At 37.7% G+C, this 24410-nt stretch overlaps 1 protein-coding gene and 1 long non-coding RNA gene across 2 annotated transcripts in view; one reads left to right on the top strand and one right to left on the bottom strand.

The window, feature by feature from the left end:
- Positions 1 to 21743: 21743 nt before the first annotated feature.
- Positions 21744 to 23648, bottom strand: LOC132215153 (uncharacterized). The gene is made up of 2 exons (XR_009448460.1): positions 23170 to 23648; positions 21744 to 22760 (listed from the first exon to the last, which is right to left on the bottom strand). It is a non-coding gene; the product is annotated as an uncharacterized LOC132215153 (long non-coding RNA).
- A 96-nt stretch (positions 23649 to 23744) lies between these two features.
- Positions 23745 to 24410, top strand: part of SATB1 (SATB homeobox 1) — a 101729-nt gene continuing 101063 nt past the window's right edge. Inside the window, exon 1 of the mRNA XM_059664057.1 lies at positions 23745 to 23979. The gene's annotated coding sequence lies outside the window, so the exon portion shown is untranslated. The remainder of the gene's footprint in view (positions 23980 to 24410) is intronic.

Below are 24410 nucleotides of genomic sequence, written 5' to 3'. Positions count from 1 at the left end.
AATCAAAACAACTTTCAAACAATCATTTTATGTTTTTAAAGGTACCATGCTCACCTTTAGAGATGATAAAGCTATATTTTCTCTTCGTTAGTACTCTTTTTTTCTGCAACATTGGTCAATTTTTAAATATTGTGCTTCCTGATATAAAAAATGCAAAACAACACACTTATTTAGTGTGAGTTGTAAAAAAAGCACATTTGAAAATGAAAAAGTCCAAGAGAACATAGCTGAAGCTAATAAAATAATAGTAATAAATAACAAAGTTTATTAATTAGGATCCTCTTTAAAAATTTCTTGTCAAAAACAAATATTTTAAGTACATTTACTTGCTTTCTTTAGTATTATTAATATATGTGCATGAAAGATAATTTTTGCACTTTATTCAGATTCACCAGGTTTTTTTTTTATAAAAAAGACTCAGACTCAGCCAAAATTTGTACATGCATAAACAATTGAGAAATAGTTGCCACATGTAAAATAAGAAATTTCCCCATAGAAATCTGATCATTAGTTATTTAAATGGACTTACCTGTACACTCACCTCTGCACAAAAAAATATGAGATAAATATATTTATATTTTAAATGACAACAATAACAAATAAAATTAAAAACAGACCAGTAGGGCCAAGGAAAGACATGAACATAACAGCCCTGTTTGAACTTCAAGTTTGCTTTCATGACTTGTTCTTTCCTGTTTGAGACAGAAGTCTTTGTTGTCAATACACATATCAGATTTATTTCATGTGAAACATTAAAATGACAATCCAATAATTTCTAATGATTAATATTCATTTCAAGACAAAAATGAACACAAGTACTTAAAAAGGTAGCTGATATGTACGCTTTCTCATTTCTGTAGATACACATCAGGAGAGCAATGTAGGCTAAGATTACTTTCAAACAATTGAACAGTTTTAAAAACCATTTTTCTTTCCCTTTCAAAGATCTGAAAGGCAGAGGATAAAATCAACATACTTTTTATTTTCTACTCGCCTAACATCAATCAGGGGTGACTAAATCTCTACAAGGTTGCTTTAAACAACGGAATAGTCCTTTAAGCTAAGACTGTATTATTGAAGTATTCTTCAACTAATACTGTATTCTTAAAGTATGAAGAGGTGAAGTTGGCATCCAGGAAAAAAGAAACACTCTATTGATCCCCAAAGAGATATTTAAAAAGCCAGAGATCGCATAAGCAGTTTGGTTGGCAGTGGTGATAGTGCAAGAAAAATGCTATCACTACACAGGACTGTGGCCGCCAGGATGCAGGGATCACAGAGGATTTCATTTTGCTAGTTGCCATATTATTTATATATTTTTTGCAAGTTGGATAATATATATCAGCAAGATAAGCAATGTTGCTACTGAAATAGTGGGTAAAAGAACTAATTAAGAGATTAGCAAAGTCAGGTCTACTTCGGTCAATTATATCACAGAGTTTATAAATCACATATAGGATTGCCAGCGTGCCTCTGGGATTACTGAGCCAAGTCTAGAAAAATGCCTCAAGGTTTAAACTCTAAGAAAGGTGGTTCTGCAGTTACAATTTGGAAGCTCCTAATAATGTGGGTGTAAAGACATGCACATATTCATGCATGATGCTTTATTCTCATTGTAATGTTCGAAATTCTAAAAAACTATGTCCCCCCCCCCCCCCCCCCGCATGAATTGTCTCTATGGTACAAGCAAATTAGCTGTTTTTCTAGTTTAAAATTTTGGAAGTGCTTTTTTTTTTTTTTTTTTTTTTTTTTTTTTAGGCCAAGGGTATGCAATGAAAACATAATATATTGTTTTCCAGAAACCATAATTATTAGAAACTTTAGAAGAAGGGAAGAGATTCATGTAAATTAGCCCTGTACAGCTCAGAAATTCTGAGAGCTTTAGCTCCTCCTTAATAGAAAATGCTGATGTTTTCCTCTCTAGTGAAAGGGTGTGACTAGTTACAATGACTCTTATTTGAGGCTTTAAATTAAACTTCAAAAGCAGCTTCACTTATATCCAGTGAATGCTTGGAGAGTCCATCCTTCACTCCATCTCAATGTGTAGAATAATGTCATATTTTGATTAATGTGTTTCTTTGTTTAACTTGTTTATTTGATTTCTACTGTGCATTTCCCATGTCTGTAAGCCCCTGGCCGAGAAGAGGCAATACCTAAGAAAGTGCCCTCTGCTCTAAGAATAGCAGCAAGACATCATTGGGGAACTTGTTAGAAAAATCAGAATATGGTCCTCGCCCCAAACCTACTGAATCGGAATCTGCATTTTATTTTATTTTATTATTTATTTTATTATTTATTTTATTATTTATTTTATTTTATTATTGAAAATATTGGGGTGACACTGGTTCACAAAACCATGCCGGTTTCAAGTGTACCACTCAATAAAACATCATTTGCACACCACATCCTGCACCCATAGCCCCAAGCAAAGTCTCTTTCCATCCCCATTCCCTCCCCCTCCCCCCACCTCCACCTCCATTTCCCCCGGGCTCTTTCCCTCTGGCTATCATCTAGTCCCCCAAACCCCTCCCTCTGACATCTGTCAGTCTCTTTTCATGCATCCATGCTTCTGTTTCTATTTTGTTCATCAGTTTATTTTGTTCATTAGATTCCATTTTATAAGTGAGATGGTATGGTACTTGTCTTTCTCTGACTGGCTTATTTCACTTAGCATAATACTCTCCAGGTTCATCCATGGACTCTGCACTTGAACAGGCTCCCCCAAGAGATGCAAAAACCAATGAAAGGTTAAGAAGCATTGCCCTAGAGCACATTTGCTCTTTCTTATTCAGGGATTCTACTTCCTGGCTGTTTTTCCATTTAGAAAAAGGCATAGCTCTCAGAACAGCCCATTTTCAGATAGACATGAAGTAAAGGTAACATTTTAAATTTATATTAATCTACTTTCTATGTATATGACCTCTTTCATGTGTGAAGACATTCACTCTCAGGGTAGGGGATTCATTTTGTTAAACAAGACTGTAAAGATGCCCTAACTGGTTTGGCTCAGTAGATAGAGGGTCAGCCTGAGGACTCAAGGATCCCAGGTTCGATTCCGGTCAAGGGCATGTACCTTGGTTGCGGGCACATCCCCAGTAGGGAGCAGCTGATTGATGTTTCTCTCTCATCGATGTTTCTAATTCTCTATCCCTCTCCCTTCCTCTCTGTAAAAACAAAAATCAATAAAATATATTTTTTTTAAAAAAAGACTGTAAAGAAAGAGTTAATGTTCAGACTAAAACATCCAAAATAAAAGTTTTTATTCTGTAAAAGATAAAAGACTTGGAAGTCAAGTTCTGTTAAGAGAAAATGGTTTCCCACCAGTTCTGGAGGCTGGGAAATTCAAGATCAAGGTCCCAGTAGTTTCTGTTCTCGGTGAGGGTGCTCTCCTTGGCCACCTTCTCACTGTATCTTCACATGGAGAGAGGAAGTACTGGTATCTCTTACTATCCTTGTAAGGCAGTGGTTCTCAACCTTGGTTGCACATTAGAATCACCTGGTAATCTTTTTAAAATCCTGATTTCCGGGTTTATATACTTCATCAAACTTTTTTTAAAGACCAACAGGACTGGCTTTTTCAAGTGTTCTCATGAAGTTTATGATATGATGGAGGAGATAAAAAATATATCCTTTTCATTTACAGTTTGTCTTCATGGTCTTTAAAGGGCTTCCATATTCAAGCTCCCATTTGATCTTCTCCAGAGCCCTGAAAGAAAAGATTGAAGGCCAGGTGGAAGTGGTTCATCCAAGGAAATGCTGACCCAGGTCGTTTCAGTTCCAGGTCAATGTTTTTGTCCATCCAATCATGCTACTTCGGTCTTGGCTCTCTTTCTGCTGTCCAAATTGTATCCCTTCTTTAAAACCCAATCCAATAATACCTCCTCCATAAAGCCTTCCCTGATAATCCTAGTTAAAATAATTCCTACTTCTTTATAAATGACTGTCATACTTTATTTTGCCTCTCTACTGGCATATAAAAATATATAACCTCCCTTTTTAGACCCCAATCTCTTTGAGAATAGGATCAATATTTCACTCTCCTTTTTTTCTCCCAGTACTACTCAGTACTTAGCTCATAGTAGATGCTCATCGAAGCACCAAGATTGAATAAAGATGGAGGAATGAACATTTCACCTAATCTGAGTCAATGATTATATTCATAAGATAATCAATGAAGAATATAATGAAGATGAAAGCAGAGTTGTGTTTTATCTCTTTGCTTTTGATATCCATGAAAAGGGGTGGGGAGAACTAACATTAATTAAAGTGATTGCTGGGTACCAGATGTTTTATGTTATGGCATTTTGCCTTCATAGGTTATAGAAAAATACTGTTCCTCCCATTTTTAAGTGGAGACACTGAAGCCGAGAATTGTTTAGACACTTGCCCAACTTCAGAAATTGATGGTATGTTAGAGAGGCGACTAAACCCAATTTCATTTAACTTCATGTGGCAACATGAACACATGAAATCATCTCCAATTATACTATTATAATAAGTAATTGTCCAGCATTTGTCTACATAAAAATTAGTTAATTGTGTAGTAATAATCTTGAGATGATCATTGCACAGTAATAATCTTGAGATTATCTTTTAGTAACATAGTTTCTCACTTTATTATTGATTTGTCATTGATTCACCATTTCCTGGTTGAATCGTTTGACTCATTTTTCCAAAAGGAGAAAGGAATTTCACTATTACCATACTCTTTCCGTATTCTTCATGTGACTAGTCATCACTAATTGTGAAATGCTAGCCTGTAACATAGATACTAAGTCTTGTCTTAACAAGTGGTATTGTGTTAGAACAAGGCTATTAGAAAAGAAAGTGTGAACGGTTGGAGCTAAATCCTGGAACAAAGGAGGGTTGAGAGTGGGTAAACCCAGAGATGTTTTCATGAATAACCTCAAAAGAAATAACAGCTTTAGCAAAAAAGGAAAACTCAGGCATGAAAGCAATTAGTTAGACATCTACCCTATTACAGAGCTGAGAATTATTAGGGAGTTTAACCAAAAAAACATTGGAAATGAATGTCATAGAATTATTTTTTATTTTAATTCTTTATTGTTAATGTATTACATATGTCTCTTCCCCCCCCCAACATTGACCTCTTCCCAGCTACTCCCACCCCCAGCACATGCTCTCACCCCCTTACTCTCTGTGTCCATTGATTATGCTTATATGCATGCATACAAGTCCTTTGGTTGATCTCTTACCCACTCCCCCCTCAATCTTCATAGAGGCAGATACCAGATAGACAGCATTAAAGAAATGGCAAACTCATGTAGGAGGGTTCATGTCTTGTTTCTGCAGCTGAAGCCTTACCAGAGCAGGGTCCTGCAGCATCCTGAAAGCCAAATAGATTCATCAAAGGTGACTGTTCTCACCCGTTTATAAAATACCGATTTGTATCCTTTCCTCTTTCAGGGACTGCAATATTCTACCTGGTAAACATCTGTCAGTTTAATTGGCAGGCGTTTTTACAAGGTAGTTATCATTTCATTAGCAATTAAGACAGCTAACAATAAATCTTGGCATATTAACAGATTTTTTTGTTGTGGTGGTGGTGGTTATTGTTGTTTACAATTTCAATGAAACTGTTTCAAGTAATTAGAAAATTCTACCAAAATCTTCCCAAACTCTTTGGATTGGCCAGGTTGGGGGAAAAGAAATCTGAAAGCTCTTTTTCCGGCCTCCAGAGGTGTTTAGTTCAGAAAAATCAAGTCACAATAAAAGTCCTATTTCTTGAACAGCTTTCTATTGTTCCTAACCTGCCAGATCAGGGAGCTGGTAAAAAAAAATCATGCATCTGGAGAAGGGTGAAAATTGGGAAAGTAGATAAGTATTTTTCTAATTTAGTGCTGATGATGTTAATGTGACATAGGCTTCTATGGGCATTTTCAATCACTCATGGGCATGTCCTCAGAGATGTGACACAAACAGAGAGACTGAGTTTCCTAAAAATAAAAACATATCAGACATTTGATTTTTGTCATTGCTACTTGGAATGAGTTCAGAAGTGCCTACAACCAATGGTAAGTAGGTTCCTAGAAATCTCTGCATGGGGGAATTCATAGTTAGAACAAAAGAAGACCTATATATAGCAACAAAACTTGTTAGTAATGGATGGACCTGCTGGAGGGCATTGCCTTTTTTTTTTCTCTAGTCACTAAGGGGCTCTAAAATAATGAGATTTGTTTGTAAAATAACAATACTAAATCATGTTTACCTATTTTCTAAGTTACAGACACTGTTCTAATACACTTTAAACATATTTAATCCTTACAATGACCCTATGAAGTAGGTCTTATGTTATCCTCATTTTACAGAATAAACTTAGAAACAGACATTCAACAACTTGTTCAAAGCCATACACTAATAAGTGGAGATACAAGCATTCTGGTTCTGGAATCCATGCTCTTACCCAATATACTCTACTGTTTGTTTTTTTTCATATATAGATAATGGTATATTTTTTTCAATATAAGAAACACATATTCAGTTTGGGAAAATGAGAAAGAGAAGAAATGATACCATATTATTTATAACCTCAAATAACTGTTAGCCTTTGAGGATATTTGCTTTCAATCATATTTACTTGTATATTTTTAAATTTATTATAGTTCTATGATTTTGATTTCTTTCTCTTCACTTTGTATCTGAAGTATTTCCTATGTTAGGAAAACTGTTCATGATGCTCACTTTTAATACCTGCATAATATTAAATGGACTCAGTATACATTAGCAAGTCTCCAGTTGTTAGCTGTCCAGGTTACTTCCAACAGCCTAGAGCAGGTTCAGGCTCCTCTACTCACTAGCTATAGAATCTTGAGTTAAGTTATTTGACCTCTCAATATTTCAGTTTTCTCATATGTTGTTGGGTTTTTGAGAGAATTCACTGAAATAATTGAAGTAAAACACTTAAAATTGTCTACAAATAGTTATTACTATCATAAATAAGTCTGTAGTGAACATCTTTATACATAAAGAAATTCACATTTTTTAAAAAGAGTGTTTTCTTATCATATATATGCCCAGAGAGAATATTATTGGGTCAAAAGATATAAACCATTTTTGTCTAGTTTCTGATTGATGTTACCAAAGTATTTCCAAATAGTGTTATATAGATTTATATGCCACCACTTATGTAAGAAGAAACCATTTTTTTTTATCTACCCTTGATGACTTTGGGTATTAACATTAAATGTTCTTTAGCTTTGTCTTCCATTTCATTAATTTGTTCTTCAACTTTTCTAATCTGTTCTTAAACCATCTACTGAGGAGGGGTTGTTTTTTAATTTCTATCAGTTCATTTCTCAGTTCTGGAATTTCCATTTGATTTTTATCATAGTTTCCAGTAATCTGCTGAAATTCTCTATCTTCTCATCTAAAGCCTGTTACTTCTATACCTGGATCTCCTGAGGGTCTGTGTTTGGTCATTTTATCTTGTCTGCTGTATGCCTGGTCATTACTGAATGCCAGACATGCCTACAAAAAATGATAGACCTAATTTGGGCCTTTGTATGATCACATCCCTGTCAAGTGATGTTTTACTTTAACTCTTGACAGGCATGTGAGGAGTTAGGGAAGTGAGATCTCTCTCGAATTTTCTGCTCTCTGGGTTCTTGGCATCTCAAGCCCTCTCCACCTTGAAGCCCTCTAATTCCTTTGAACCAATATTTGTTAGATATTTTATTCAGCTTTTCTATCCACTCTTGGAGGATGAATTGATCTAAATGAAAATAAACTGTAACAGCTGGAGTATAAGTCATTGACACTAATTTAAAAATAATGAATTCAACCTAAATATAACTTATATTTGTGTTAATGGATATTCACTTGATTATTAGTAAGGCTAAATGTTTTTATATGTTTGCAAATGTGTTATACTTCATCTTTTGTAAAATGTGATTTTAGTCTTATCTCATATATCAGATAAATGTTATTCTATTCTTATTTCCTGTATTAGTTTTCAGTTGCAGTGTTATTATGAGTTTGTATGAGCATCTGTGATAATCCTATTAACCCTTTCTGTTACTACATCCAAATAATTATACTTAGGCTACTGTTTGCTTATTTTATTGTTGTTTTAATATAATCAAGCCTATTTTATCTTTCACCATGCAATTATAGTATTCTAAGCCTATAAAAACAAGTCCCTTTACATACCTATGGTTTGAATTTTGATAATTTATTACGTGTACAATAAGTTCTTACTGATTTTTTTCAAACTGTTAATCAGTCTATGTATTGCAAAGATTTTCCATTTCCATTGATTTATGTCCTGCTATTACCAAACATTTCATTCTTATATAAAATATAATTTATTTTGATCACATATTTGCCTCGTTAATCTATGTGGTGCCAGTATCACATGGTTTTAATTATTATAACTTTATAATGTATTTTAATATTTGATAAGACTAGTCTCTTCTCATTATTCTTTTTTCTTAAAACTGATTTTTGCTTGCTACTCATATTTATTTTATTTTACAGATTTATGTCAAAATCAAGTTCCCCTCACCCTAACTTCAAAATGTGGAAAACAAAAGAACAATTGATATTAGCCTTTCATTAAATCTGTATGCTGGAAAGAAATAACAATTAAAATTATATGTTATGTTTTAAAGCAGAAGCCAGTCTTTTAACTATTTAACCTAATATTTTTGTAGCTCCCAAAAAGTATTTTAGGAGAACTTCAGCTACATTAAAAGAATCAAGTAAAAAAGCACACAGTCTTTTGATTATTGAATTTAATAATTTTTGGCTCCCAATAATTTTTGTTCAAAATCAATCATAGAGCTTAATATATTTTGCCGCTCTTATAAAATGAATCTTTTAAAAGTTTATGTTGAGTTAGTGGCTTATAATATTTAGAAATACTACTAATTTACATAAATTTTTATCTGACTGCTAACATTTTAATAATTTGTTAAGTCTATTCAAATTTTCATTGACCTTTTTGGATTTTCAAGGTATGAAACCATTTTTCAGTATATAATGATAATGTTGTATCTTTTTTACTCTTTATAACTCTACTTTCTTTAATATGTTTTATTAGATTAATCAGGTCTTTTAATATAACATTTAATGACATTATTATGGCAAACTATTATACCAACTTCTTTCCCCACCCCTGGTTTTAAACAAGTACATTTCTAGTATTTTTGCATTAATTTTACTGTTGACTATTGTTTAAAAATATTCATCATCATGTTGAGGAAATATTTTATTTCTCCTTTTCTTGTTTACCATTTTATCAAGAACAGGTATTAAATTTTATCCAATGCTTTTAAAAATAATCCATTAAAATAACAACTGTTTTTTATTTAACTTACTAATACCACATATTTTATTAGTATAATTCCTAACTTTATAAACTTTTGCTTTGCTTAATATACATAATTTTAATTATTTTGCTGTAGTGAGTTTTAATGCATTTAAAGTATATCATTATAAATTATGTTTTGTTTAGAGTTTACTGCATAATCTTTCAATACCATTGTTTCTTCACTAACATTACACTGTTAATGATTATAAAGTACTCCCTTTGTCTTATTTACTATTTTTGACAAAAATTCCTTTTTGTTTAATATTCATATTGCTTTATTTGATCTAGATATGTGAGCAGATTAGGTCAGAAAAAAATCTTTGCCATTTAAAAACATACTTCTATGGTATTTTTTTAAAGCATGACTCTTGTAAGCACCTCCAAATCATAAGGTTTTTATCTTAATTTAATGTGAAGATATTTCTATTTGAATAGGGAAATTTAAGGCATTTATAGTTTTCGTAATTTTTAGGCTTAATTGGAAATATTTTACACTTTGTTCTTTTCAATAGTTCCTTATTGTTTCCTTTCTACTTGGTCTTTTACATGAACTATGCTTTTTTATTTTTATCTTCTACAATTATTTATAAAATATATATTTTGTTTCCAATTCATCCAGTGCCTACATTAAATTGTTCACAACTATCTTTAACTGTGTTCTTACCTAACAATTTAAAAATAGCCCTAACCGGTTTGGCTCAGTGGATAGAGTGTTGGCCTGCGGACTGAAGTGTCCCAAGTTCGATTCTGGTCAAGGGCATGTACCTTAGTTGCAGGCACATCCCCAGTAGGAGGTGTGCAGGAGGCAGCTGATCCGTGGTTCTCACTCATCGATGTTTCTAACTCTCTATCCCTCTCCCTTCCTCTCTGAAAAAATCAATAAAATATATAAAAAAATAAAAATAAAGCAACAACTTGTAATGTTTTTGTTTTCTCCAATCTTCTTTCCACATTGTGAACATGAGTTATAGACTCTTCCTTTAAAAATTTAAAACACTCCTTTTCAAAATTATTTTATTGAAAACATTGCTCCATTAGTAAAAAAAATATCTAGCTGTCAGCATCAATTCTTAATTCACTTCAGTTTTCATTACACTTCATTCATGTATTACTTTGTCTTTATTTTCAATGCTTAGCACTAGTCTTTTTTCCCCAGAAATTTCCTTTTCTTGAGTTTTTATATTGCCTCACCTCTCAGTGATCAGGAAACTATCTCTGCAACTTTTGCAAAAAATATTCGTAGCTGCCGAAACCGGTTTGGCTCAGTGGATAGAGCGTCGGCCTGCGGACTGAGGGGTCCCAGGTTCGATTCCGGTCAAAGGCATGTACCTGGGTTGCGGGCACATCCCCAGTGGGAGATGTGCAGGAGGCGGCTGATCGATGTTTCTCTCCCATCGATGTTTCTAACTCTCTATCTCTCTCCCTTCCTCTCTGTAAAAAATCAATAAAATATATTAAAAAAAATATTCGTAGCTATTATATGTTCTGGAATCTTGCATATTTTACGATAGTCTTCTGTTGCTTTTACACAGAAGTCAATAATTAAGTAGGCATAAAACTTGCAAAAATCAAACTTGTTTCTCATAAACTTATGTAGAAATTTACCTGTGGTCTTAAAAAAGTTCCTGTTCAATATAAGAATATAAGGATAATCTACAAAAATATATATATTTTTTTCTCAACTAATTGCAAGATTGTTTGTCCTAGAAATATTAAAATTGATCAGCCTATGACTAAGCATTTAGTTCTCCTCCTAAATTTTGCTCAAAAGAAAACGTATAATGTTGGTTCAACTTTTTCTTCAGAAAGTTTCCCTATGTTATAACTTTAATTTTTACTTCTGATTCATATGCTTTATATTCAGGGGAACACTAATTATTTTATTCATAAATTTAAGAAATGTTTATTTAATACCAGTAGAATATATTATGGGTTAAGCACTCTGTTAGGAATAGGGTTACAATAATAGATGTTTATTGTTCTCAAAGAGATTATATTCTAAGTGAGAACTCCATAATTTGTCTTTCAAATTTCCTGTCCTCTTTTAATATTTACTCATTTTCTCCGGATGTTTAGACTATTTATAAACTTTTTCTTTTGTGTCCCTGTTTTTGTTTCTGCAAAACAAAATTTTTACCTACTGAATTTTTTATTTAGTCACAATTTTTCTTATTTGTACCTGTTCTTGTTTAATTAAAAACAATATAGTCTCTCCTACTATATTGTTATAATTGCATTTCTAAGAAACCTCATATTATCAAAAGGTTATTATAAAAACAATTATTTCAAGAAGAGAAGGGACTAGAGGCTAAAAAGTTTCAAATACACAATACAATAATATTTACTATAGTAATTTCAATAATAAATGTTTTTATATCTGTTTTTAATTCAAATTACCGCTAATCAATTAGCCTATCAAAACCAGTAAGTATAATTCTTAACATTACTGATCAAGTAATGTAAGACTTACAGTGTAAAGTAAGACCAGATCTTAGACAAGGAGTTTCTAGGATCATAAAATAAATAAAATTACAATTTTCAACTATCCAAGGTAAAGAAAAGACTATAACAGCAATTGAGCAACCAACCAGCCATTCAAACAAATTTATTCCAAATATTTTTATAGAATAACTTCATTTCTGCATGATTAACTTTAGTCCTAAATGTGCCATTATGTTGAAACTACTAATAGCCAGTACAATGCAAATGATGTATCTTAATGTATCAAGGATGTTATTTCCAACTCCATCTATAGAATCATGGGAAGTAAGAGAAATGATTGATGTCTTATATGGAAACAATCAGGGTTTCTGGTGCACTTCATGCACTGGGATATGTTCCTTGCTCCATCTCCAAAAACTGAAGACCCAAGAGGAAAAACACCTATGCCTTCATTGTGCTTCCACAAAATCCCCTTTTCCTGTAAGCTTGCAGAGTCAGCTTCTAGCACTTACAAGGAGAGCAAAGGAAAAAAAAAACCCAGAAAACAAAGGAGAACATTTTTGTGTTGCTAATATATTTCAAGTTCTGATGCACAAGGCCCAAGAAGTCATCAAAGGGAAGATTTTTATGTTTGAACACTAAAATGCAGAAATGCAATTCTGGCCAGGATTAACTTTCACTCTGCTAAGCATAGGAAATGCCCAAGGTATGTCAGGGCCAGCAACACAGAAGGCCACAGGAGCATGTTAGAGAACCAGTTGGAATTCTAGAAGCAGACCCTTCGTTCCTTTCAATATTGAGAATATGCTTATTTCCTATGTTCTTATTGTTGATGTATAAAATTCTTTTTCAGGTGTTTCTAAAGCTTTTCAAAAACAAATTCAGTAGAAGAGTGTTCATATACTGCAACTCATTTGGTGTCTTCCCAGAAGTTGCCCAAATTGGAATCTTAAAATATGCACATTGGGATGAAAACACAGCTTAAAAGCAGTTTTGTTAAATGTCTGTGTTTTTAATTCAATGAATGATTTTAAAAATTAGCTTCATTGTTTTTTAATTCACCATCTGTTAACTCAATAAATATGAGTTCTTAAAGTTAACCTAATTGTCTTGGAATTTGCTGTTTTCGAAGCTGATTAAAGTTATTTAAATTAATTTTATTGTATATTCAGATTAGGACAAAGCTTGTCTGCATTTGGATAGATCTTGGCTAATAATTTACAAATAAATATGCCCATTTTTAAAATGGACTAATTTTCTTTTTATGGCTCCTACTACATATCAGTCAACTTATAAAGAGTCAGAGATGCTGATATGAGATAATTAAAGAGATAGTGTATCAATACACTAAAACTTATAGCCTTTATAAACTGTGACCATGTACAAAATTTTTATCTACTCTGTCTCTTGTCTAATGAAGATAAATGTAGAGTAAATATTAAAGGGAATGCAAGTACTTTTATTCTACACTCCCATGGTTAAAAGGAGCTGCTATGTTTTTTTAAAAATATTGTCCTGCCTCTGGTCATAGTGTATTGGACTAAGAGTGGTCTCTGGACTCAAGTGAGCCAATTAGTCTCTTCCGTGAGGGTTGTGAAAGACAGAAGGATGGGTCTTTCTCTGGGTGGCTTGACCAGAACATCTATGGCTCAAGAACAACTGGCAACCATGATCTGCTATGTAACTGAGGAGAGGAAGGAGCTGGGCTGCTTTGAAAAAGAAACACAAAGAAGACATATAGAGAGAGAAGATTGATGGATTTCCTATAGCACTTTATATACTTTTTCTACTCCTGAGGCCCCATTGCATTGACTATGAATTCCATAAAAAGCCCCAGTGTGCTTTTCCTTTTTTGTTTAAACTCAGAGTCAGCTTCTATCACTCACATGTCAAAATAACAAACTACTGCACTAGAGAGGAAATCCCCCTGGTGGTAATGATTTGTTTAATCAGGGATTTCTAGATTTTACTCCTCCCCCTGCTCTTCTTTAGATGAGAAGTTGTTAAATATTAATACATATTTAATTTTTTGTTTTATAGTTATTGCTTTTATGGTTTATCTTAGAATCTTTTGTCTATCTTCAAGTTACATTATGTTTTCTTCTAAAAGCTGTATGGTTTTAGCTTTTGCATTTAGATCTACAATCCTTTGCAAATGAATTTTGAATATGGTGTGAGGTAGGGATCAGTTTTTTTTGTTGTTGTTCTGTTTTGTTTCTATATGATATCTAGTTATTCTAGCACCATTTGTTGAAAATGCTTTATTTTTCACATTGGGTTGCTATGTTGGTGAAAGTGGGAGCACAAATGGAGAGGCCATCTGAAACTAAACTAATGACAATACTAAAATGAAGAAGTAGACACATTTTATTTTATTCATTGTACTAATGAATTTAAGAAAATGACAGTAACTTTTTTACTTAACAAAGGAATGGGTTAATAATTCTTTCATCAGAATGCACTTCTTCCATGAATTCACATGTAATGTACCTAAAACATATCACATGACTAAATATTCCACTCTGTTTTCTGTTCCATGCTGTTACCAGCTCACCCCTTCCCATTATCTGTGTAATGTGCATCCACTTTTGCTCCAAACATTAAAAGGGGACCAGACATGCTGAGATCCAGACTGGGACTGTATCCATTAGATGGAACAGACTACATTTGCCCCCAAACATCAAATAAAACCATAGTGATATCCAAGTCAAAATAGGATTCCACTGTTGGCCCTGTTTATTTGTTCTACTTCTTTGTACCATAATTGGAGTTTTTGTTATCCTTTCAATTGCTTAAACCAGCTTCCAAGTTATCTCCTGAAGATCCCAGAATACATCATTACATGTTTGAGATGACCTCAAAGTGTGAATGATTCTCAAAATCCAGTGATTCCCAATGTGCAAGTCACATAACCTGCATATTTATCTCTGTCATGGCACACATAGCAAATGCTTAATACGTGCCAAGAACATTGGGGGAAGTGAATGAGGTAACTGGCTCAGGGACTCTGACCACCCTAGGCCCTTTCCAGGCCCTGCTGAGTCACCTTGAAGATTAAAGGCCTTAATATCTTGGCATACTGGTTATCCTTTTGTAACATAGAAGTTGGCTCAATCATATGTAAATATTTCTTTAAAAATATATAGTAGTTGAGTGAAAATATATAGTCTTGGCTAATAAGGCCCCATTTTTCCTATTTCTGGAAAAATTATTCCCCAATTTATCTGGAAGGACCATACCTTCCCCACTCCCAAACTACATGATTTTTGTAGGGTGGCTGCACTTCACATCCAAGGTGGACATTTGACCAAGGCTGGTGAGTTAAACAACCACAGCCCTTGACCAGAGTGATGAGGGCAAGTATGGGTAGATGATACAATTTGATCTAGTGTCAGTCAGTGGTAACAGCTAGATCTCATTATGACTAAAGCAGTCCTTACACTGTATTTTCCAGTTTATAAGTATGTTTGGTTAGGGGTGGAGGAATAAAAATGAAATAAAGCCAAAAACAAAACTTTTAGTTTTGAGTTGGATTACTACCCCTCACAAACCAAATCCCCTAAATCCACAGGGATTTCTGGATCCCAGCTTATTTCTATCAAATCTGAATTTATGGACATGCAGCCAGTATTCTGTATTGTTTTTTAAAAAAAATTTTTTTAGAGAGAGTGAGGAAGGAAGGAGAGAAAATATAGGTGCAAGAGCAACACATCTATCAGCTGCCTCCTGCTCGCCCCGCTACCTGGGATCAAGTCCACAACCCAGTCATGTGTTCTGACCAGGAATTGAACCAGCAACCCTTCAGTGCACAGGAAGATACCCAACCAACTGAGCCACACTGGTCAGGACTAGCATCTCTATTTTTAATATGCATTCCGTTTCATTCCTATTCACACTAATGGTTGAGATCTACTGATTTAACCCCTTTACTTTATGGCTCTGGAAACTGACACTAATGAAGACTAGGTATTTTTCCCAAGATCATTCCACAATATGTATTTATTCTAGGTATGTGGGAATTAAGAGTGAAAAGAACAAAGACCTTGGCAATGTCCTTCAAGGACATTGGCAAACTAGCTGGTTAGTTCCAGAATCAGAACTAGAATTCAGTTCCACTGTTTTCTTCCTGGTGACTTGATTTCCCCAAGGTCTTGCTCTCATACTGTCCTTCCCTACTCCAGCACATTTTTGATCTAAAATGTGCACTTTTATTAAAAGCAATGATTCTACATTTGGGCAGCATTCATAGCATATAAAATAATTGGAGGTGCTTTAACAAGTTTAAGGTAAATGTTACTACTGTGTATGGTCTGGAATTTGCAAACATTTTCACCAAAGCAACAGAAAACAGAAAGCAGCAGAAGGAAACATATGAAGTACCCACCCTTCCCCTCAAAGGCACAGGTAGCCCAAAAGTCTTTGAAGACTTGTGTGTGTTTTTTGTTAAAAAATCATGCAAAATGCTGCATTCAATCCCATTGTATGTGTAAATGTTTTAATAGAAAAATAATTTCTTCCAAAATCTTTAAGTAGAAAATAAATATTCCAGAAATAGAGACCATAATTGTTCTCTGGCTTTGTGTACCCCTGGCACACCAGCAAGTCACCCAGGAGGGACTTGTTCCTACTCCATTTACATTCCAGTCATTTCATTTTCTATTCTTGTTTAGATTCCAGAATTTCTTCTCTATTAGAATACTAATGACAACAATAACATTAACACAATAAGCAATTGTTAGTTTGTATTGCACATTAACTGTGTTGAAGCACTGTGCATCTATTAGCTCCAGGAGGTGGGCACAATTATCACCCCCATAATATGGATGAGTAAATTGAGGCAGAAAATTAGGAGACATGCTCAAGGTCATGCAGGTAGTAACTAGTTGAATCAGGATTACAATTCAGGCAGGCTGACACCCAAGGTGTCTTTGCCTATATATATTAATTTACTCTGAAATTCACTTAAAATATTATAATTTGCTCACACTGCTCCTTTGTACTCAAAATCCCTGGAACATAGAAAATGGGTGAATTTTATAGTATATAAATTATACCTCAACACAGTTGAATTAAAAAAAAGTATAATTTGTAGAGCCGAGTTGTTAAGACTTTAAAGTCTTGCTTGTTCAGTGAATTGAGTAGCTTTAAGAATATGGATGTGTCCATGGGAGCATAACCTACAAGAAACCAATCAGCAGCAAACCTTATGAAAGAACACCTAGTATTTTGACTATTTTATGGGAGCTGATGGTAGAATGTGGGGTGTTCTTACAGGTCACAGGCTGTGGAGTGGCTGGCAAATATGGTTTCAAAACAAGAGAGGAGCTGAGAAGAATTGTCTCCTGAACTCAGTTTTGTGAGAAATTGAAAAATTAAACCTTGTAAAGACAGTCTTAGGCCCATGGCTATGGGACAGACTGTGCTATAATATATTCTGATTGGTAGCAATAAAGAGGTTAGCCTTCACTAGAAACATACATGAACTATACAAATGGGTTTAGTATAGCCCTAGCCGGTTTGGCTCAGTGGATAGAGTGTCAGCCTGTGGACTGAAGGGTCCCAGGTTCAATTCTGGTCAAGGGCACATGCCCAGGTTACAGGCTTGATCCCTAGGAGGGGGCTTGCAGGGGGCAGCTGATCAAAGATTCACTCTCATCATTGACGTTTCTCTCTCTCTCTCCCTCTCCCTTCCTCTCTGAAATCAATTAAAAATATATTAAAGAACAAAACAAACAAACAAATGGGTCTAGTGTAGTGGTACAGAGCCTGAGAGTTCAGGGTTTTAGGGCCTGGTACAAGGACCATCTGGTTAGCCAGCATTCCTCATGGCAGGCCCAGTAAGCTTAGTCCTAGAGTCTAGGGACCTAGACAATAGGTTTTCTGATGCTGTGCAGATCTTTGTGTCCTGTACTGAATGACTTATGCATTTCTTAGAACCAATAATCTTTATCATAGACACAGAAAAGTACATTGATCAATATTAAGATCATTGTGCTCTTGAAAAATAAACAATCTAGCAAAGGAAGCGTATGGCATAAGGAACACTCAAAAATGTGTCCTTTTCTTTCATTCATTAGCTCTACAAATATTTGACACCCCCTATATACTATATGGAGAGTTGTGTACTATAAAAAGGGCAGTATTATAAAGGGTGTTGCCTTATCCTTCAAATGAGTAGAGTATCAACTATAGCCTCCCAGGATTGGCTTTTTAAAAAATATATTTTTATTGATTTCAGAGAGGAAGGGAAAGGGAGAGACAGAAACATCAATGATGAGAAAATCATCGATTGGCTGCCTCCTGCACATCCCACCCTAGGGGTTGGGCCCACCACCAGGACATGTGCCCTGACCAGGAATTGAACCAGGACCTCCTTGTTCATAGGTTGATGCTCAACCCCTGAACCATGCTGGCTGGGCAGGATTGACTTTTCCTGTCTACTTTGCCACCAGAGTTATCTTCTTTCTGGAGAGATTTGATGGTATTGCTCTCATCCTTACAATCTTTAATGACTCTCTATCTCATCGTGAGACACCTAATATCTCCAGTAGGACATATTGACCGGTAGTGCTTAACCTCTATTTGACCATTAGACATGCCTCCTTCCCCAATCTGTACTTTGAAATATGAGTAAGTTCTCAACATTTAATATTTCAATTTTCCATATAAGCTGAATTTCTAGCATCTCTGTAGAAGTTGAAGAATGGACATTCCACATCATTGGCATTGACTACCCCATTTTGGCAGAGAATATATTCTCCAGGTTGCCACAGCTCCCACCACTGCTCATGGTCGCAACTTGGTCTGCTTTGCTCCCTTAGATCCATGCTTGGCCCAAGGTATACATAATCGTTTGCAGTCCTTCATGGATCGGATCATGACTAAACTCAAGAGCATGTCTGCAAGGCCCTTCATAATTTGGAACTGCTTGGTTTCATCCTTCACAAAGACTCCATGTTCTAGCCACCCTGAATTCCTAAACAAGCTTTGTCCTCCTTAGTGCCTTTTCTTGTGCTGGTCTCTCTGCTTGGCATATCCTTCTTCCATCTTCTATTTCTGCCTAGAGGAGTCTCACTTATTCCCAAGACTTAGTTCAATCCTCTATGGAACTTTTCGGAATCCTGCCAGAGGGTTATTTGCTTCTTCCTAAGTGTTCTCATAGCACTTTGTGCCTCTATTAGCATTGCAATGACTTTTTCTGTCTGTCCAATTGGAAAATGTGTTTCTAGAAGAGAACTCTTAATCATCTCCATATCACCCTTACGAGAGTGCCTACATCTAGTAGATACACAGGAATATTTATTGAATGAACAAAAAGATGGATAAATGAATGAATGAATGAATACTTCCAGGAGAAACTTTTTGTTGTAAGGTTTTCAGGTTTACAATAAGAAAACTAACTACTCAAGCCGAGACCGGTTTGGCTCAGTGGATGGAGCGTCGGCTTGCGGACTGAAGGGTCCCAGGTTCGATTCCGGTCAAGGGCGTGTGCCTGGGTTGCGGGCACATCCCCAGTGGGAAGTGTGCAGGGGGCAGCTGGTTGATGTTTCTCTCTCATTGATGTTTCTGGCTCTCTATCTCTCTCCCTTCCTCTCTGTAAAAAATCAATAAAATATATTTAAAAAAAGAAAAGAAAAGTAACTACTCAAGATTAAATCTCAAATTTTGATAATGATAATGACATCTTCAGATAACAGTTCTTAAAAGCTCCTGTTCATTGTATCCTTTCCAGAAAGTAAGTCTAGAGAAAATAAAAAAATATATATATAGTATTAGTAAATATATAGTGACTTAAAATTGTTAATAGCATCACTGTGGGAGTGATTAGGGTGGTGCTGCAAAGAGAGAATAGATGGTGAAAAGACATCACAACATATCTCCCTATAAGGCTAGTGGTCTCTCTGGCAATGTTCACCTGGAAGAATGGCACATTTGGGCCACAAAGTGGCAGAAAATGATCATGTAGCTGCAGGCTATCCTGTGGAAAAGGGTCAGCATGGTAGTCCTTAGAGATGTGCACCATAGCTCTCTCTGGGCACAAGGGACGCTACACTATCTGGCCTTATTGTAATGATTCCATGGAGCCAATGCAACTAGTCCTTGTCAATAGTTATGAGTCCAAATAACACACACAGGTCACTTCTGGCCATAGCATTTAAATGTCAACATGAGCCTCTTCAGAGTGATCTTTATTGTCATAGCCACATGAAACATTCAAGAGGGCAATTGTCCCATCAGCCTGGGTCCCTGAATAAGGAGACGCGGAACAGTTCAGCTGATGTGCAATGGACTAATAGTATGACCAAGAAAACAACTTTGGCTGCTATAGGCCACTAGAACTTGGAATTGTTTGTTACTCTGGCATAATATAGCCTATCCTAATTAATAAAATAGATTTGCTCTGTTTTCCTGCAAATGACAGAAAAAGACTAATGGTTGTATGTTTTAGGAAGACGAATTCTGTGCAATTTAAGAAAATGTAATATTGAAGTGTGCAAAAATGAAATAAATTGCTTAGGATTTTATGCTTTAATTCACACAATATACGTTGAACTCTACAGTGTGTTAAATATTCTCTACCTAAAACCTCTGCCTTTATGGAAGTAAGTGGTGAGCTCCTTTTCACCTAAGATGTTTGCATTGATGGCCCCTAAAGTTTTGCCTGGACAAATTAATTTAAAAAATACCCTCCAATCCAGAGTTTCAGGATGTCTATGTCCTCTGGTCTAAAAAAGAAAAAAAAATCTATTTTCTCTAGCATTCCTTTGATTCAAACCATTTATTGATTTATCGAGTTGTCTTTTCAAATTTTAATGTCATTTTCCCAGCAAATAAGTTCTTTGAAGGCCAATACTGTTTTATCTCTCCTTTGCATCTTTCTCATACTATTTAGTAGGCAATATTTTATTGTCTATTCTCTGAGGAATATAATCAGCTTTTGATACTAGTTATTATTTGATCGGTTTCAGATTTGTCTTTCAACTATTTGTTAGATTTGGACTTATAAAAAAAAGTCTAGGAATACAAATGTATTACCTTAATAACTTTCAGGAAAAAATGCCTTCTTTTTCTGAAAAAAGAAAAAAAAAAAGCCTTAGCTCAGTACTATTGAATTTGTGGCCAATTAGAATATTTCATTAACATCTTAATTCAGTAAGCATTTAATGTATTCCTACTATGTGCCAGGGGGCAAGGTTTATTCAAGATTATCAAGATAATGTTACTTAATACCCTTTACCCATCATTACACACTTCTATATTTTAATAGAGTCTATGATCTCTCTGTACAAAGCCATTTGGAGGGAAGCAAATGCAAAAGGTTGGGACAAAATATTCCCTTGGTTTAATTCAGGGGAGCACCTTGAATTCTGAGGGCTTAATGGATAACTTGGGGGGATAGACCAATATAATATGTAAGTGTGTGCAAGGGAGAAAAAAAAACCCTTTTATTTTTTTGTATTTCAGTTTCTGTTAAGGTTCATTTCAGGCTTTTAAAATTGGAGAATCAGCTGCCTGCTACAAGAAATTGCTAATAAGCAGTAATTAAAGACTGAGGATTTATTTATTCTTTCCATTCCAAACCTGATGTCATTCCCAGATGGAAATATTGGTACTGGTTAGGCAATTCAGCATTTTCGGAAACTAAGGCAGGATTTGGTGTCTCCTGGGCCCTGCAGGGGAAGAAAGTGATCCAGGAAAGAAAACTTGTGTTTTATTTTGTTTTTTCGCATCACAATCATTTTACACATTTTTTTTTTTTTGCCATGCTTTACAGAACCAGGAACTGCAGTGGGCACCTGTGTCTTAAAAAAAAAAGAGGGCTATTTCTCTAAAATAAACTTTTCATATTCTTATGTCTTTGGAATTGTTGCCTCCACCTAAAATGACAATCAGCTGGAAAAAAGACGGATACATTCCAGTGAATTCAATACCCATTGATAGAAAAGAACTGGCAGATGAGAAAGCAGCATGAATACATGGGCGACTCTCCTTTATTTAGAAAACCCACACCAAAATACAGCACAGTTGACGTATTTGTTACCAGGGCTTGAAAGTAGAATCCGCCACTGTGTAAGATAAAATAAGACTGCACGGATGTCAGGATTTTCCCAGTGTGCTTTATTCATAGACATTTGACAGGGAGGACCTAACAGAGCTTTTAGGAAAAAGCTGAATTCTCAGCCCACAGTCACTTTCCAGGAACTTCACTGTAAAGTGTGTTCCAGGCTAGCGAGATGGAGATCTTAGCAATCGCCCTCCTGCTACCATAGTTCCCTTCTTTGTAAATACAATTATTTATGGGGGCTTAATGAGAGAGCAAGCCTTGTGTGAAAGGAACTCAAGAAAGTGCAGCTTCTAAAAATACACCGAGGCGGCTCTGCAATTCTTATTGTTACAAACGGAGGTTTTGCAGTTCAAGCCCTGAACCTAACAACTACACACACACACACACACACACACACACACACACACACACACACACACGAGGAGAAAAAGTAAAGACTATATTGTTGTTGGTTTTTTTTCCCTTTCTGCAGTCCCCTTACACTTTGAGTAAACAGTAGTAATTTTCTGTTGTCATACTCAATGCAAATTTTCCAAAGGCGACACAACACAAAAACAAAAGACCTGTTAGCTTCCTTAGAGTTGGGGGTGGGGGTGGGGACGGATGGCAAGAGGAGAGGGGCAAAGTTGAATTTCCGTTTCACCTTAGCTGGGGTCCTGAACCTCCAGTCACCCCTGTTCTTGCAGAGGTTTTTCGAGTTTCAGGCCCCTTTGGGGTACATCCCCTCGCCCCCTCATCACTGGCCCTCTTTGCTTCCAGCTTTTGGAGAAATTGGACCTCAGCTTAGGCGTCTTGCTTCCAGCGAGTAGAAAAGTACAGCTGCCGATGGGAGGATAAATAGTAAACAAATGGCCAGGGGTCCACTCCTCTTCCTTCCGCCACGTGCTCCTCAGTTGGGGTGCAGCGCTCCTGTATGGGCTCCTAAGAGGGGCGAGGGTGGGGTGAAGGGAGATGGACAGAACAGGATGTGAAGGAAGGAGGCCCTCTAGGAAAAGATCGTCTTCACTGAACATCGAAGAGAAAAAAATTGGCCCACATGCCCCTAGTGGGGAGTGATACATCCCACGCAGGCTGGGGGGGGGGGGCGGCGGCGAGCGTCGGGGCCTCTCACCTGACTTCCTCCTCCGCTGGCACACTCTGCAATCACCCCCCTGTTCCCCCTCAAAAAAAAAAAAAAAAAAAAAAAGCCCAGCCAAACAACGAACAACAAGAGGAAGCCGCAGGCGGCAAGAGGAGGGGGTGCGCGAGGTGGGGGCCCGGGAGAGGTGAGAGGGGAGGGTTGGCGGGCGTCGAGAACCGCGCCGCGCCCCCCCAAGGCGCCCACACTTACCCCTCGCGGCTGAGGGTCCGATCTTCGGTGCCAATCCCCGTGCGCGCCCCTCGCCCGCCCTCGCCCCTCCGGCCCGCCGCCCCCCGACACCCCGGCCGGCGCGCAGGGAGGGAGCCTGGGAGCCGCGCGCGGCGGCAGCGGCTCGGGCTCGGCTCGGCTCGGGCTCCAGCGCGCCCGGTGTGGCCGGCGGCCGCCGAGGCTCCGCCGCCAGGGGGAGAAGCCGGGGCGGGCGCAGGGGAGGCGGGCCGGGCCCTCGCCTCGCCGCCCCGCCGGCCAGCCCGCGCTGCACCAGCTCCGAATCAGCGGCGACGCAGGGTCCGCGGAGCCCCGGGGCGCAGCGTGCGGGGCGGAGGAGCGCGGCTGGATGCGCGCGGCGGGTGGCTGCGGGCTCCCGCGGGGGGCGCCCGGCCGCTCCTGGGCGCCTCCAGACTGCGGGCGCGGCGACCGCCGAGCCCAGAGCAGCTCCCGCCGGCCCCTTCCCCCTCCCGCCCCCGCCCCCGCCCCCTCCCCCCCCCCCCCCGTTAACATCTCCTCCCTCCCCCCTTCCCTTCCTTCCCTCGGCCCCGCGCGCTCGCTAGCTCGCTCCTCGCCTCGCTCTCCCCTTTAAACGCCCACTTCGGATGGGGAAAGAAGACAACTTGAAGTCAAGTTGCAATTAACTTCCGCGGCAGCCGCAGCTCCGGCGGCGGCGGCACCAGAGGCAGAAGCCGCCGCCTCGGAAGTCCGACGCCGGTGCGCCTGCCCGGGGAGCCGTTCCCGGTCTCCGGCCCGCACTCGACAGCCACCGCCGCCCCCAGCGCCCATGCCTGAGTGAGTTCTGCTCCTTTGCCTCTCTTCTCCTCCCGACTCTTGCTCTTTCATCTCTGTCTCTTTTTTTTTTTTCCGGGATCGATCCAAACTTCTTTGTAGCACCCACTCATGGCGCCCCTGGTTGGGGCGGCTCGGCTCCCCTCTCGTGGGCGCTGGCGGCAGGGGTCTGTCGAGCCCCTTCTCGCCCGCGCTGCCGGATCCAGGCGTGGGCCGGTAGAGTGGGGGAGAGCACGCGGGATGGGGGACTCGGGGATGCCCGTCGTCCTCTCCCAGGGTGTGGGCACACCTGCCCGACAGACCCTGGCTGAACAAACTCCTTCGGGTCATCAGCGCGACCCCTTTTGGAAGAGGAAAGGGGAGTAGAAAAGACCGAAGGAAGCCTGCGGAGACAGGGAGAGCCTCCCGGTGCCCCTCCGAGCCCGGCTGGCAGA

This window comes from Myotis daubentonii, chromosome 14 (assembly GCF_963259705.1).
Source record: "Myotis daubentonii chromosome 14, mMyoDau2.1, whole genome shotgun sequence".
Taxonomy (NCBI): Eukaryota; Metazoa; Chordata; class Mammalia; order Chiroptera; family Vespertilionidae; genus Myotis; species Myotis daubentonii.
This window is presented reverse-complemented; position numbering and strand designations above follow the sequence as displayed.